This window comes from Trichosurus vulpecula, chromosome 1 (genome assembly GCF_011100635.1).
Source record: "Trichosurus vulpecula isolate mTriVul1 chromosome 1, mTriVul1.pri, whole genome shotgun sequence".
Taxonomy (NCBI): Eukaryota; Metazoa; Chordata; class Mammalia; order Diprotodontia; family Phalangeridae; genus Trichosurus; species Trichosurus vulpecula.
Window position 1 is genome coordinate 3,709,865 of NC_050573.1, and position 14,522 is coordinate 3,724,386.

Below are 14,522 nucleotides of genomic sequence, written 5' to 3' on the forward strand. Positions count from 1 at the left end.
CAGCAAAAGCAGCACCGCCCAAGGCAAAATGACTACCAGAAGAATTAATGTGAACAAATTAGAGCTCTTCTCTGAGCAGGAACAGTTTGTTACTAACTTGGAGGGAAAATTGAGCCAACACACAGTTGGCAACAGTGAAGCAGAAAAGGAGTGGGCAGCCTTCAGAGATTTGGTGTACAGCACTGCATTTGCTCATATGGGTCAGAACATTCACAAACACCAAGACTGTTTTGAGGAAAATGATGAGGAAATTCAGAAGCTACTAAATGAAAAACAGGAACTTCATAGCATTTACCAGCAGAATAGCTCATCTATCTCTAAGAAGGCAGCATTTAATTCCATCAAAAGTAAAATACAGACAAAGCTTAGAGAGATGCAGGATTCTTGGCTCAGTAAGAAGGCAGATGACATTCAGTTTTATGCTGATAGTAGTAATCCAAAGTGCTTTTATGATGCCCTGAAGGCTATTTATGGGCCAAAGACCTATGGTCCATCTCAACTACTCAGTGCTAATGGAGCCACATTGAATAGTGATAAGGACATGATCCTAGAGAGATGGGCTGAACACTTCCATTGTGTTCTCAACAGACCATCATCAATCAATGCTGAGGCCATTGACCTTTTACCTCAGATTGAAGTCAATCCCTCCCTAGCTGAAGTTCCAACTGAAGAAGAGGTTTTGAATGTCATTAGGCTCCTTTCATGTGGCAAAGCACCTGGTGCTGATTCTATTCCAGCTGATATTTACAAGGTCCATTGCTCATACAAAAGCTGACTGAAATTTTCCAGGTTATATGGCAAGAGGAGGTTATCCCCCAGGAGTTCAAGGATGCCTCCACTGTCCATCTCTATAAAGGTAAAGGAAATAGATTGTCCTGTGACAATCACAGGAGGGTCTCTCCGTTAGCCATTGCTGGCAAGATTCTTGCCAGAGTCCTCCTTAACAGGCTGATCCTTCACCTGCAAGATGGCCATCTACCTGAAAGTCACTGTGGCTTCATAAAGGGCCGAGGTACAATCTATACAGTTGCTGCTCGATGACTCCAGGAGAGATGCCAGGAGCAGAACAAAGGTCTATATACAAAGTTTGTAGATCTGACCAAGGCCTTTGATACTGTTAGTCATGAGGGCTTATAGAAAATTATGTCAAAATTTGGTTGCATAGAGAAGTTTATCAGCATTGTATGTCAATTTCATGATGGCATGCTTGCCTGGGTTCTAGATAATGGACAATGCTCTCCTGCCTTCTGTTTCAAAATTGGGCTAGCAGCTGTTGGGGGGGGGGGTGAAAGACCAACGCAAGCCCAACAACAAGAACACTGCAAAAGAGCTTCAAAAGCCCAGGTTCTTTTGATCTGCTGTAGTAAGGAAAGCAACGTTAAGGGGTTGACAAGCTTACTTTAATTCAGCATACAAATACCATTCACTTAGTTCAGGGGAAAAAGCCAGCACTCTGAACTTCGGAGCAAATACAAACAAATTACAAACATCGACAGACAGACCAAATACAGATTCATAGTTACCAACATCTAGGTTCAGCCTGGGAGCTCAACAAGGGCTGGCCCAGAGTCACGCACGCCACCACAGCTGTGGGCTAGAGCTCTGAGAAAGAGAAAGCCAACCCCTGGTTTTATATCTTTTTCAGGGTCAAGGGTGAGTCACACATGCGACTCACCCATGTGACCTAAAATCATCACAAAGAGGTGACTTAAACCCACGTGGTCTAAAAGCCTCTGATGTCCCAAACATGTCACTCGAACTCATGTGTAAACTAGGCCCTCCCCTGAGGCAAGGAGGACTCCAAGGACTCCCAAATCTAATCAAGGAAACAAAGGCCAAACTCTTCAAGGGCACTTGGTTGAACTGAGTGCTAAGAGCCCATTTTATTTACCAACACACCTTCCCAGTCACCAAGTGGAGTGAAGAAAGTCTATGTGCTTGCTCTCGTGCTTTTAGCAAGATGTTTTCAGCCATGTTGTCATGCTTTCAATGAGGATGGACTCAGTATCAAGGTCAGCTACTGCACTGATGGTAAATTCTTCAACTTGAAAAGGCTACAAGCCAAGACCAAAGTGGAGGGAGTGTTGGTGCATGAATTTTTTGTTTGCAGATGATTGTGCACTCAATGCATCCTCTGGAGCTGAGATACAATGAAGTATGAATCAGTTCTCTGCTGGTTGTGCTAATTTTGGCCTAACAAATAACACCAAGAAAACACAGGTGCTCCATCAGCTGCCACCACATCCATGCATGGAACCATCAGTTACAGCAAATGGAGAAGCTCTGAATGTTGTGGATAAGTTCACTTACCTTGGTAGTGTACTTTCCAGGGATGTACACATTGATAATGAAGTTGATGCATGCATTGCCAAAGCTAGCTCGGTGTTCAGGAGACTCCAAAGTAAAATATGAGAGATAAGAGGTATTAGACTGACTTCCAAACTGTAGGTCTACAGAGCTGTGGTGCTGACCTCGTTGTATGCCTGTGAAACCTAGACAGTCTTACCAGGAAACTTTATCACTTCCATTTAAATTGTCTTAGGAAGATTCTGAAGATCACCTGGCAGGATAAGGTACCAGACACAGAAGTCCTTACTCAAACTAAACTGCCAGGCATTCAAACTCTACTTCAGAGAGCACAACTCCAATGTGCTGGCCACGTTGTTGGAATGCAAAATGTACACTTGCCAAAAAGACTGTTTTATGAAGAGCTCACACAGGGCAAGCATTCATATGGTGGTCAGAAGAAGCAATACAAGGACATTCTCAAGGTGTTTCTCAAGAACTTTGGAATTGACTGTATGACATAGGAGACATTGGCATAGGACTGCTCAGCATGGCATTCCCACATCAGAGAAGGCACTGTGCTCTTTGAGCAAAGCAGAATTGAAACAGCTCAAAGGAAGCACAGGATGGGCAAATTTGGAGTATCCACCCCAAATGTTTACACGGATTATTTGTGCCTAACCCTGTGTTGGCCTGATCAGCCACAGACACACCGAATCTCGACAAGCACAGTGTTGTCATTTTGGTCCATTTTGGCCCTCTTCAAGAACGAAAGACAACAACCAACCAACACCTGCTGGGTGGTCCTTTGCCAGAGTCCCCCATGTCACACATTCCATGTACCAATGGTGATTAAAACCATTTTTGCAGAATTTTTTGTACATTTTTTTTCTGTTTTGATCACAGGGTGGGATTACCCACCTGCCACAGTAAACAGGCCAGGATTTAATAAACAGACAATTTTTAAAAAAAAATTTATTTATTTGTTTTTAGTTTTCAACATTAACTTCTTTAAGATTTTGAGTTCTAAATTTTCTCTCCTCTCCCCCTGCTCCTCCCTCCCCAAGATGGTGAGCAATCTGATATAGGCTATACATGTACAATCATATTAAACATATTAGTCATGTTGTAAAGAAGAATTAGAACTGAAGATAAAAACCATGAGAAAGAAACAAAAAAAAGAGAGAGAAAAGAGTCTGCTTCACTCTACATTCAGACTCCATAGTTCTTTCTCTGGATGTGGATAACATTTTCCATCATGAGTCCTTTGGAGTTGTCTTAGATTGCTGAGGAATCTATCAAAGTTGGTCATTGAACAATGTTGCTATTACTGCATACAATGTTCTCCTGGTTATGCTCACTTCACTCAGTGTCAGTGCGTGTAAGTCTTTCCAGGTTTTTCTGAAGTCCACCTGCTCATCAATTTTTATGGAATAATAAATAGTGTACCATTACATTAATATACGACAACTTGCTTGGCCATTTCCCATTTGATGAGAAACTTCCCCTTAATTTCCAATTATTTGCCACCACAAAAAGAGCTCCTATAAATATTTTTATAATTGTGGGTCTTTTCCCCATTTTTATGGTCTCTTTGGGATACAGCCCTAGAAGTGGTATTGCTGGATCAAAGGCAATGCACAGTTTTAAAGCCCTTTGGGCATAGCTCCCAATTGCTCTCCAGAACAGTTGGATCAGTTCACAACTCCCCCAACAATGCATTAGTGTTCAAATTTTCCCACATCTTATCCAACATTTATCATTTCTCTGTTTTGTCATGTTAGTCAATCCAATAGGTGTGATGTGATACCTCAGAGTTGTTTTAATTTGCATTTCTCTAATCAATAGTATTTAGAGCATTTTTATATGACTATAGAAAGCTTTAATTCTTCATCTGAAAACTGCCTGTTCATATCCTTTGCCATTTCTCAATTAGGAAATGACTTGTATTCTTGTAAATTGGACTCAGGTCTCTATATATTTTAGAAATAAGGCCTTTATCAGAGACACTGGTGGTAAAAATTGTTTCCCAGCTTTCTGCTTCCTTTCTAATCTTGGTTGCACTGCCTTTGTGTAAAAACTTTTAAATTTAATGTAATCCAAATTATCCATTTTGCATTTCATAATGTTCTCTGTCTCTTGTTTGGTCATAAATTCTTCCATTCTCCATCGACCTGACAGATAAACCATTCCTCGCTCTCCTAATTTGCTTATAGTCTCAGTCTTTTTTTTTTTTTAGTTTTTTTGTTTTTTGCAGGGCAGTTGGGGTTAAGTGACTTGCCCAAAGTCACACAGCTAGTACATGTGTCCAGTGTCTGAGGCCATTTTTGAACTCAGGTCCTCCTGACTCCAAGTCTGGTGCTCTACTCACTGCACCACCTAGCTGCCCCATAGTCTCACTCTTTATGTCTAAATCATGTACCCATTTTGACTTTATCTTGGTATATGGTGTAAGATGTTGGTCTATGCCTAGTTTCTGCCATATTATTTTCCAGTTTTCCCAACAGTTTTTGTTAAATAATGAGTTCTTATCCCAGAAGTTGGAGTCTTTGTGTTTATCAAACACTGATCCACCACTCTTTTCTTAGCCCGTACCAAGTAGTTTTGATGATTGCTAGTAAGCAGATAGTTTTTAGGGCACCTTTTCCAGCCTCTTCCTCACGTAATCCTTAAAAGGCTGCTCAGACACTCAGGCAACTGTGAAATCCCACTGCTGCTTCCAGTGAGAAGATGACCCTATGGTCTGGGCCACCTGTGTGCAGGGTTGTGACTATATCTCCCAGTGCATCTGCCTCTGCTGCTTCATTATTTGCCTATCACTACAGGACTTTGAGATAGGTAGGAATGTATAGGTGATGTCTTTTGATTCATGCATAAATTGGATTTAAGTGAGGCACAGTTGCATGAAGTCATCAGCCTCACTCTCTTCCAGAGTTGTCTCAGTCCAGTGGCAGGACAGAGTCAAGATGACTGATGATGGCCCAGGATGCAGTGGATGACCTCAGTGTCTTTGATGTCTAACCAAGCATAGCTATTGAAACAAATTGTTCTCATCCACCCATTCCACCAGGGGAAAGTCTTCACATGCTTGCAGCAGATACCCTCTAACTCATCAATGGATTTGAGACTCCTCAGTCACCCTCAACCCGGCTCAGCCTGTCTTCTGAAACAGTTTACCAAGGTGTGGCCACTGTGCATGCTACAGCTTCTTGGAGCCACAGGTGAGAGTTAGGTAGACACCAAAGGTGGAAAGCAGCCCTGAAAAGGGCTTGGCAACCCTCACGCCAGAGGGACTAGTCTTCTCTGAACACACTCAACTCCCTAGTCTGGCCCTGCTTCTCTTACTGCTATGGCTTCTGATCTGGGCTTCTCTCCTGCCTATCCTATAGCAGACTATGAACACCATACCTTCTCTACTCCCTATCCCTAAAACAAATATTCTGAGGTTTAAATGCTAATAAAGAAAGCAATATTAACCAAAATGTCAGTATACCTTCCATATGGTCATTTTACCTATGCATGAAATGCCAAAGGAAATAAAGATGTGGCATGTAAATGGAAGAATGGCTCATAGGTGCTCTTCCAGAGAGTCCAGAAATTACAAATTGTTAGAGTTGATAAGGACCACTGAGGTCATCTACTTCAACTTTGTTCTGAAAAAGAATTCTTTCTAATGAATGAATCAAGGTCCTGGGGGCCACTGAGCCCCAAGGACATTTCCCTTCCTAAAGGAGTCAGTGCTTGGCTCACGGTCTCTCTCTCTCCAACTCCTGCCCTCATAGAAAATGCAATCTGTTCTAACAACTGGTACATTAAGGAACAATTTCAGTAGAAGTTGAATTTCAAGTTTTCTGATGTAAGATATCCTCTGGCAGGACACCTGGGCCCACTTCTCCAAGCAGACTTCTGGTGTTTTTCAAGATAATGTGCCATATTGAGTATCTTGGGTGCAGCAGGAGTAGAGAGAGGATGGCTGGTCTGCACCCCATCTCCTTCCACAATGGCCGAGACCTGGGAACTATTGCACAGGCTGAGCTGTGGCCCAAGGCTGTGGATGCCACCATTATTTATTGCAGTATGTGTGTATTTCTTAACCATTTATTATGTATAAAAACCATTTTTATTGAATTCCTATCTTTTTTTTTACATGTCACTGACAAAGTTTTTAACATAATGTTCCTTACCCCATTTTCCCCATAAGTCTCATGGTTTTTATTATGCAATTTGCATTTGCGGGGCGGGGCACACGTCATGTTATAGCAGAACAAACTGCATGCATGAATATGCAAGCAAGTTCCTCAATGTACTCATTCCCAGTGACCCTCTCTACTCTATTTTAGCAACCTGTATAAATTATTGTAACGTGATTTTGCCAAGACCTACAAGTTCTTCCATTTTCATGTTCATGAACTTTGAAATTCCTTTATCTGATCACAATCTTTTATCATTCTCTCTCTGCCTTGGAACTCCAACTCCTGTTCTTCAGCCTCATTGTGACATCCAGTCTTCGACCCCTCAGTCCTTTCCCAGGCCATCACCCATGCATTGGCTACCACTTCTCCCTTCCTCATCTTCACTCCTTGGTGAACCAGTTCTGCTCTAGACTGTCCTCTTCTCCTGAGGCCTTTGCCCTCTTATCCTATGGTAGCCAGGCCTCAGTCTGGGCTACTTCCATCTTCTAATCCCCTTTCACTCCTATTCATGTATTGCTGAGCAAAGCTGGAGAAAATCATGGAACCGTGCTGACTTGCTCCACTATAAATGTGTTAACCTCTACAGGGCCTTCATGGCTGCAAAGCAATCCTTTCATACATTTATCATGAACTCACTATCCCACTCACCACTGTGGATCTTCCAAACCTTTTCATTCTTTCTCTAACCTCACACGGCCACCCTTCCCTGACTAGTTGAGAACTTTGCCTCTTATTTCTCTAAAAAAAAAAAAACTGAGGCATTCACTGTGAGCTTTTTCTTCTCCCCTCTTCCTTATCTCACTTCACTCGCCCATCTCACATAAGGAGGGGGTCGATATCCTTGTCAAGGCAAACCCCTCAACTTGTATAAGCAATCCCATTCTATCTTGTCTCCTCCAGCAAATTTCCCCCTCTGCTATCCACCCCGCTCACTCATATTCAATCTCTCCTTGTCTGCTGGCTTCTTCCCTGTTGCCTACAGATAAGCAGCATGGTGGATAGAGTACCAGGACTGGATTCAGGAAGACTCTTCTTCCTGTGTTCAAATCTGGCCTCAGACACTTACTAGCTGTGTGACCCTGGGCAAGTCGCTTAATTCTATTTGCCCCAGTTTCTTCATCTGTAAAATGAGCTGGAGACAAAAATGGCAAACTACTCCAGCATCTTTGCCAAGAAAACATATGACCGAACAACAATATTCCTTTATTTCTGCTCCCTCTTGTGACAACCTACCTACAATAGGTGTCTCTGCTTACTTTCCTCTTAACTCTTTATGGTCCAGCTTCCTAACTCTCTTTCTTGACTTTCCTACAGCCTTTGACACTGATGATCACCCTCTTCTCCTTAAAACTCTCTTCTCTCTAGGTTTCCTATGACACTGCTGTGTTCTGGTTCTTCTCCTGTATGTCCTGTGGCTTCTTCTGTCTTCGCTGCTGGTTTTTCATCTAGGCCATCTCTCCTAACGGGGGTGGAGGTGTCCCCCAAAGCTCTGGTCTGGTCTTCTTTCTACACTCCTGGAGAGCTCATCACTTCCCATGGCTTTAATTATCATCTCTATGCCGATGATTCTCAAACCCACTTACCTAGCCTCTAGCTCTCTCCTTGCCTCCAGACTCGCAGGTCCGACTGCCTCAGTCCTGTAGACACATTAACCTCAACATCTCTAAAAGTGAACTCATGACCTTTCCCACCAGATGTCCCCATTACTGTCGAGGGCTTAAAACCTCACTGTCACCCTTAACTGACTCCTCACTTCCATCCATCCTGTGTCACCAGTCACTGCCAAATCTTGTTATTTCCATCATTGTGTCCCCAATGCAGCCATGTCAGGCCCTCACCCCCTCTCCTGGCCTACTTCAATAGCTTTCTGACTGGTCTCATTTAAGTCTCTCTGCACTCTAATTCATCCAATGTGATGTTTAAAAAGCACAGGCTTGACACTCTACCCTGAGCTCCAGTCATTCCTCGCACCTTCAGCAAGAATTGGAAAGGGCTTCTTGCAGAAGGTGGGACTTTCGCTGAGACTTGAGTGAAACCAGAGAAGACTGGAGGTAGAGACCAGGAGGGAAAGCATTTCAGGCATGGGGATAGCCTGAGAAAACGTCCAGAGGTAAGAAATGGGAGGGTTGTGCTAGGAATGGCAAGAAGGCTGGCATTACTAGATCATGCAATAAAAGGAGGGGAGGAAGGTGTAAGGAGCCTAGAAAGGTGTTTGGGGGAGGGGAGCCAGCATATGAAGGGCTTTGAATGCCAGAGGATTTTCTATTTGATCCAGGAGATAATAGAAAGCCACTGAAGTTTATTGAATAAGGGGCTGATATGGTCAGACCTGACCCCATGCCTAGAATGCTCTGCCCCTACCCCTTCATCTTAATTTCCTCATTTTTCAAGACTCAGTTCATCCCACTTGTGCAGGAGTCCCTTGCTGGTCCTCTACACTGCTCGGGCCTTGTCCTGAGATTACCTACTGCGTCCAGACCTCATTATTTGTATGATGTTTCTCTTACTAAAATAGGAGCTCCTTGAAGCCAGACACTGTTGTAGGCTTTTTCTGTACCCACTACGCTTACTTAGCACATAGCGGTACTTAGTAAATCTTTACTGATTGAACAAATGCATGCTAATTGGCTGAGCTCTCCCTGAGGCCCTGATGTTGAAAGCCCATCATATCTGGCAGGCCCTAGGCCTCAGACCTTGCTCACCTACAACAATCCTCTTGCCATGCCACCCTCAATAAGCACATTCAGAGAGTCCTTTAAGGTCTGCAAAGCATTTTAAACCTTACTTCATTTGGTCCTCACAATAAGCCTTTTATTATCCCCATTTTACAGAGGAGGCTGGAGAGGCTGGGTGACCTGGCCACAGCTACACCACAGCTAATGTCTCGGGCCAGATTTGAACTCTAGGCTTGCTGACTCCATCCACCATGTCAGCTAGTTATGCTGGACAATAATTTTCCACCTCTTGCTCTGAGAATCACAAAGACCTGGAAATAAAGTGGATGTCTGCCAGTTGGGGAATGGCTAATCAAATGCTAAATGGAATGGATTTTTGTTGTTGTTGTAAGAAACAACAAATAAGAGGGACTCAAAGCAGTATGGAAGTACATTGACTTATGCAGAGTGAAAACAGGAAGGCCAGCAGAAAAAACCACACACGACTTCGATGATGTACAAGAAAACAGCCCAAAAGCAAGCCAAATGATGATTAACTGCAATAACCTTCTTGGTTCAGGAGAAATGAATTGAAAAAACATCAATTAAGTGCTTTGTCATTGAGTTTCGGCTGTGTCTGACTCTGTCACTCCATCTGGAGTTTCCTTGGCAAAGATACTAGAGTAGTTTGCCATTTTCTTCTCTGGTCCATTTTACAGATGAAGAAACTGAGGCAAGCAGGGTTAAGTGACTTGCCAGGGTCACACTAGTGTCTAAAGCTGGATTTGAACTCAGGTCTTCCTAGCTCCAGGCCTGATACTCTATCCCCTGCACCATCTAGCTGCCTTCTAATGGTGGAGACAACACACACAAGAAGGCTGAAAAGCAAGAGGACAGAAGAAAGGGAGGAAAGAGAAGGAACACAGTGAAGCAGTGGGGTGGGAAATGGCCTGTCTGAGGGGCTATGAGCCTCAAGATGCAGCAACAAGATGGCTGGCAATGCCCTGCCTCTAATGCCTTCTTCACCAATACAAATCAGCTTCTGAGCTGGAACCACTGGACACAGCCAAGGACTTTGGTGAGAAAAGCTCTCTTCTATGGGTCTTCTGGAGCCGTGGCCAGGCAGCATCTCCATAGGTCTACTTCCTGACATGATGGCTGTGGAGGCTGAGATGGAAGCAGGGCCATAGGCTAGAGGGTGCTGCCACTTCCAGAGCTTACATGCCCACTGGTGACAGTTAGTGTCAGTGCTGTTCAGGAACATGGGTCCTCATCTCTTCAACAATGGCTGTGGGAACCAGTCTGGAAGTAGGGCTGGTACTCTGAAGGGCAGGGTTTTTCCCAGAGCTCTTGGGTCCAGGGTCCCAGACTATCCAGAGTGGGGTCTGTAGGGAGATGGTGACCAAGGTGGTTGCCATCTGCCTTGCCTGGCACGTGTTGCCTCCTGTCTGTGCTTTGAGGTGCCCACTGCTTCAGTGAAGTAGCGTACCTGGCCCTTAGGCTGGGGAGGGGGGCAGGAAGGGGAGGAGAAGAGAATCGTTATTTAGCACCTACTGTGCACCAGGCACTAGGTGCTTTACAAATATCTCATTTGAGCTTTACAACAACCCTGAGTCAGGTGCTCTCATGATCCTCATTTTAGTTGAGGCAATGGGCAGAGGAGAAGTGAATCATAGCTAGTAAGTGTCTGAGACTGGATTTGAATTTAGGGTTTCCTGACTGTGCACTGTGGGGTGCCCTCGGCTCCCAGTGGCCTCATGAGGAATTAGCCCTTCCTGACTTCAGGCCTAAGTCTCCCTACACTGCGGTGCCTTCTAGCAGCCTCTGTAGATGGGGGACCATCTCTCCTTCCTCGAATTGTGGCTTCCCTGTTGACGGGAGTGGGGGTGGGGCATGCACTGCTTCTTCCAAGGCTCTTGGGCTGTCTCCATCTGGGTTTGAGAGGAAGTGATGACAATAATTCAGGGTGCTTGGTTGCAATTGCTTACAAAGAGGATTCTCTGTGAGACTAGTGATAAAGGAACTGGCATAAAAAGGTAAGTCATCATTAAAACCACACACACACACACACACACACACACACACACACACACAGCTGTTGTCCTTCACTCTCGAAGTGGACCGAAATGGCATCACAACTTTAGAGTCAAGTTCCAATGTGTTCTACTGTAGGTGATCAGACCAATACAAAGTCAGAATGCTCTACCACAGGTTGGGAACAAATAGTCCATGTAACGTTTGGGGTAGATTCTCCAAATTTACACATCTTGCATTTCTTTTGAGCTACTTCAATTCTGCTTTGCTCATAAAGCCCTGATGAGGGCACGCCATGCTGGGCAGAGTGCCTCCAATGTCACACAATCATTTTCAAAGTTCTTCAGAGAGACCTTGAGAATGTCTTCGTATCACTTCTGACCACCATGGGAGTGCTTGCCCTGTGTGAGTTCTAATAATCTTTTAGGCAAGTATATCTTTGACATTTGAACAAGGTGGCCAGTCCATCGGTGTTGGGCTTTCTGCTGTAGAGCGATTGCTTGGCAGTTCATCTTGAGAAAGGACCTCAGCGTCTGGTCCCTTATCCCAGGTGATCTTCAGAATCTTCCTGAGATAATTCAAATGAAAGTGATTCAGTTTCCTGGCATGGCGCTGGTAGGCTGTCCAGGTTTCACAGGCATACAACGAGGTCAGCACAATGGCTCTGTAGACCTTCAAAGCTAGTCAGTCTAATACCTCTTCTCTCCCTCTTCTCTGAGAGGGAGCCTCCCCAACACTGAGCTAGCCTGACACACAGACCAAAAACAAAACCCCAGAGCCTGGTATGTGGTAAGCACTTAATACATACCTTATCTAAATCAAACAATTACTCCTCTGAAATCTTGGCAAGTCCCTCCCCTCTGTAAAATGAGAGAGTGGACTTACAGTTGATCCCTTCCTCCCTGGCTTAGCACTTCTTTGAGAATATCTGTCCATCAGACTTATTTATGAATAAATCTCTTTACAGCAATTATTTTAAAAGAGTGAAGTTTTACTGTAGACGGTGACAGTAAGTAAAAAAGACACACCTAGGCCTTGGTCAAGAGTAGACAGACTTCTTCTAAAGAAGAGAAGTTGGGAGGGATTTGGGTGCTCGAAGAACTATGATGTCTCAACTAGAACAAAATACCACCCAGGGCTATTGCTTTCTTTCCAGTTCACCATGATATCTATCTATCTATCTATCTACATTTTTTTTTGCCACATCAACTAAGAAGAGTGACCATGTTTTTTTTTTTTCCACCTTTTCTATAATATTCGTATGCCTACCCTTCCTATACACACACAGCATTCTTATATATGGAGCTAGAATTCCTGACTTCCTGAGTCGGGGTAGGGTTAGGGAGAATTCAAGGGCTATTTTGCCCAGAGAAAGCTAGGACCAAGGTCTGGGTCAGGCTGTAGAGTGAAGTCAAGGCTGTCTATAATCAGGTGGAAGATCTGACCTTTCCACCCTGGACATTCCCTCTACATCAGAGGTGTCAAATGTGCTTGGCCACATGTGGCCCCCAATATTCCTGAGTGTGGTCAAACTAGATTAAAATATAGTGGGAAATAAGTAATAAAATAAGAATAAAATATAAATGTTAATGTGTAGCTTTCTAAGTCACTATGCACCTGCAGGTATCCTTACATATGGCTTAGTGGCCTGTTTCTGCTTGAGTCTGATGCTTCTGCACACTGGATGGGGAGAGAGGAGCACCTCAGTTGATAGATCCTCTAGAATTTGGGCTGATATTCTGAAAGGGATTTTGAAACCCAAGATCCCCTTAGGAGGAGCATCCAAGGCAGCTTGGGGAGAGTTCTGGACCTAGTGTCAGAAAGACCAGAGATCAAATCTGGCCCCACACTTACTGGCTGTGTGACTAGGTAAGTCACAACTTCTGTCTGCCTCTGTTTCTTCAACTGTAATGGGGATAACAGTAGCACCTAGCTGTCAGGGCAGTTGTGAGGATAAAATGAAGTATTTGAAAAATATTCTGTAAAACTGAGTGCTCTATAAGGGCTAGCTATTTTTATCCTCAACGAACCAAGCTTTTCTATAAGCAGAGAAAAATTTCCTAAATATCCCACCCCATCTAGGTCCCCTAGATCTCATCTAGAACCCATTCCAGTCCCACCATGGCCCTAAGTTTTTATACAGCCATATCTTTTGTTTCTCTCTGAGGTAGTCTACACCTTCAATATACAATAGTGGCCAAGGGAGGCCAAGCATCCCCCTTGCCCAGCATCCCAAAGTGGGTTATTGGAAGAGCCAATACTAGAACTCAAGTCTTGTCTCTCTCAACTGGGCTCCTTTCTTCTGTGTTGGTGTAATGGTAATTTAAATTTGAAGATCTTTCCCACCCATTAATAGGCCCATGTGACCTGCTTATGTCACAGGAAGCGTAAGTCACATGTGTTGGGATTAGCTTGCTGAAGGAGAGGAACTGGAAGGGTGGAGCAAAAAATTCTCAGAGGGGTTAGATCTGAAGGAGAGAGCAGACATGTGCTAGCTGTGCTGTGAGTGTTGGTTGGTGGCGAGGCCTAAGCAGGGGGTAGGAAGGTTATGGGATGGCTTGGCTCCCTGCTGTGATGTTGTGTTTTAGGTTTTTTGCTGTTATTATAAAGTGGACTTACTGGTTCTGGAATTTGCTTGCTGCTTGGATGGGTTGGACTTATTGGTTTTGGAAGAGTCTTCGATAAATGTTTACTGGAGACCATTAGAGAAGGGTGGAGAGAGTGGAAGAAAGAACATGACAACTGGAGTAAAGTTCTGGAAAAGGATCAAGGGTACAGAAAAAGGGGCTAACTTCATCAAGGGGTCAAGACAAGTTTTCCTCTGTGATGTGAACAAAGGAGAGACAGATAATTCTCAGAATTTTGAGAGGACCATTGGAGGAGCAAGGACATGACACATCACCCCAATACTCATAGCCAAATAAGAGTAACCATAACGTAGCATTCATACATTCTCTTCTCTGGGGCATGGCAGGAAAGAAGACCTTGGAAGTCCAATCTCTTCATTTTATAGTCAAGGAAACAGATGCTCAGCGAAGTTGGGTAACTGGCCTAGAGTCACAAAGGTATGAAGTGACAGGCAGAATTGGAACCTAAATCCTCTGATGCCATACCCAATGCTTCTCATCCTGTACCATGCAGCCTCTTTTGGGTAAACCACACTCTCAGGACAAATGACATCAGGTTTCTCTCCAGTGTGAATCATTTTTTATGTCAGGTGTTGTCCTACCCACATATTCATTATATATACAAGTAAAGATACTTCTGACTTTGGAACCAGAAGAAACTGGTTGATGATTTTCATGATTTTTAAGAAGGAGCAGAGCTGAGGAGATGAAGGTCTGCCCGATGGCTA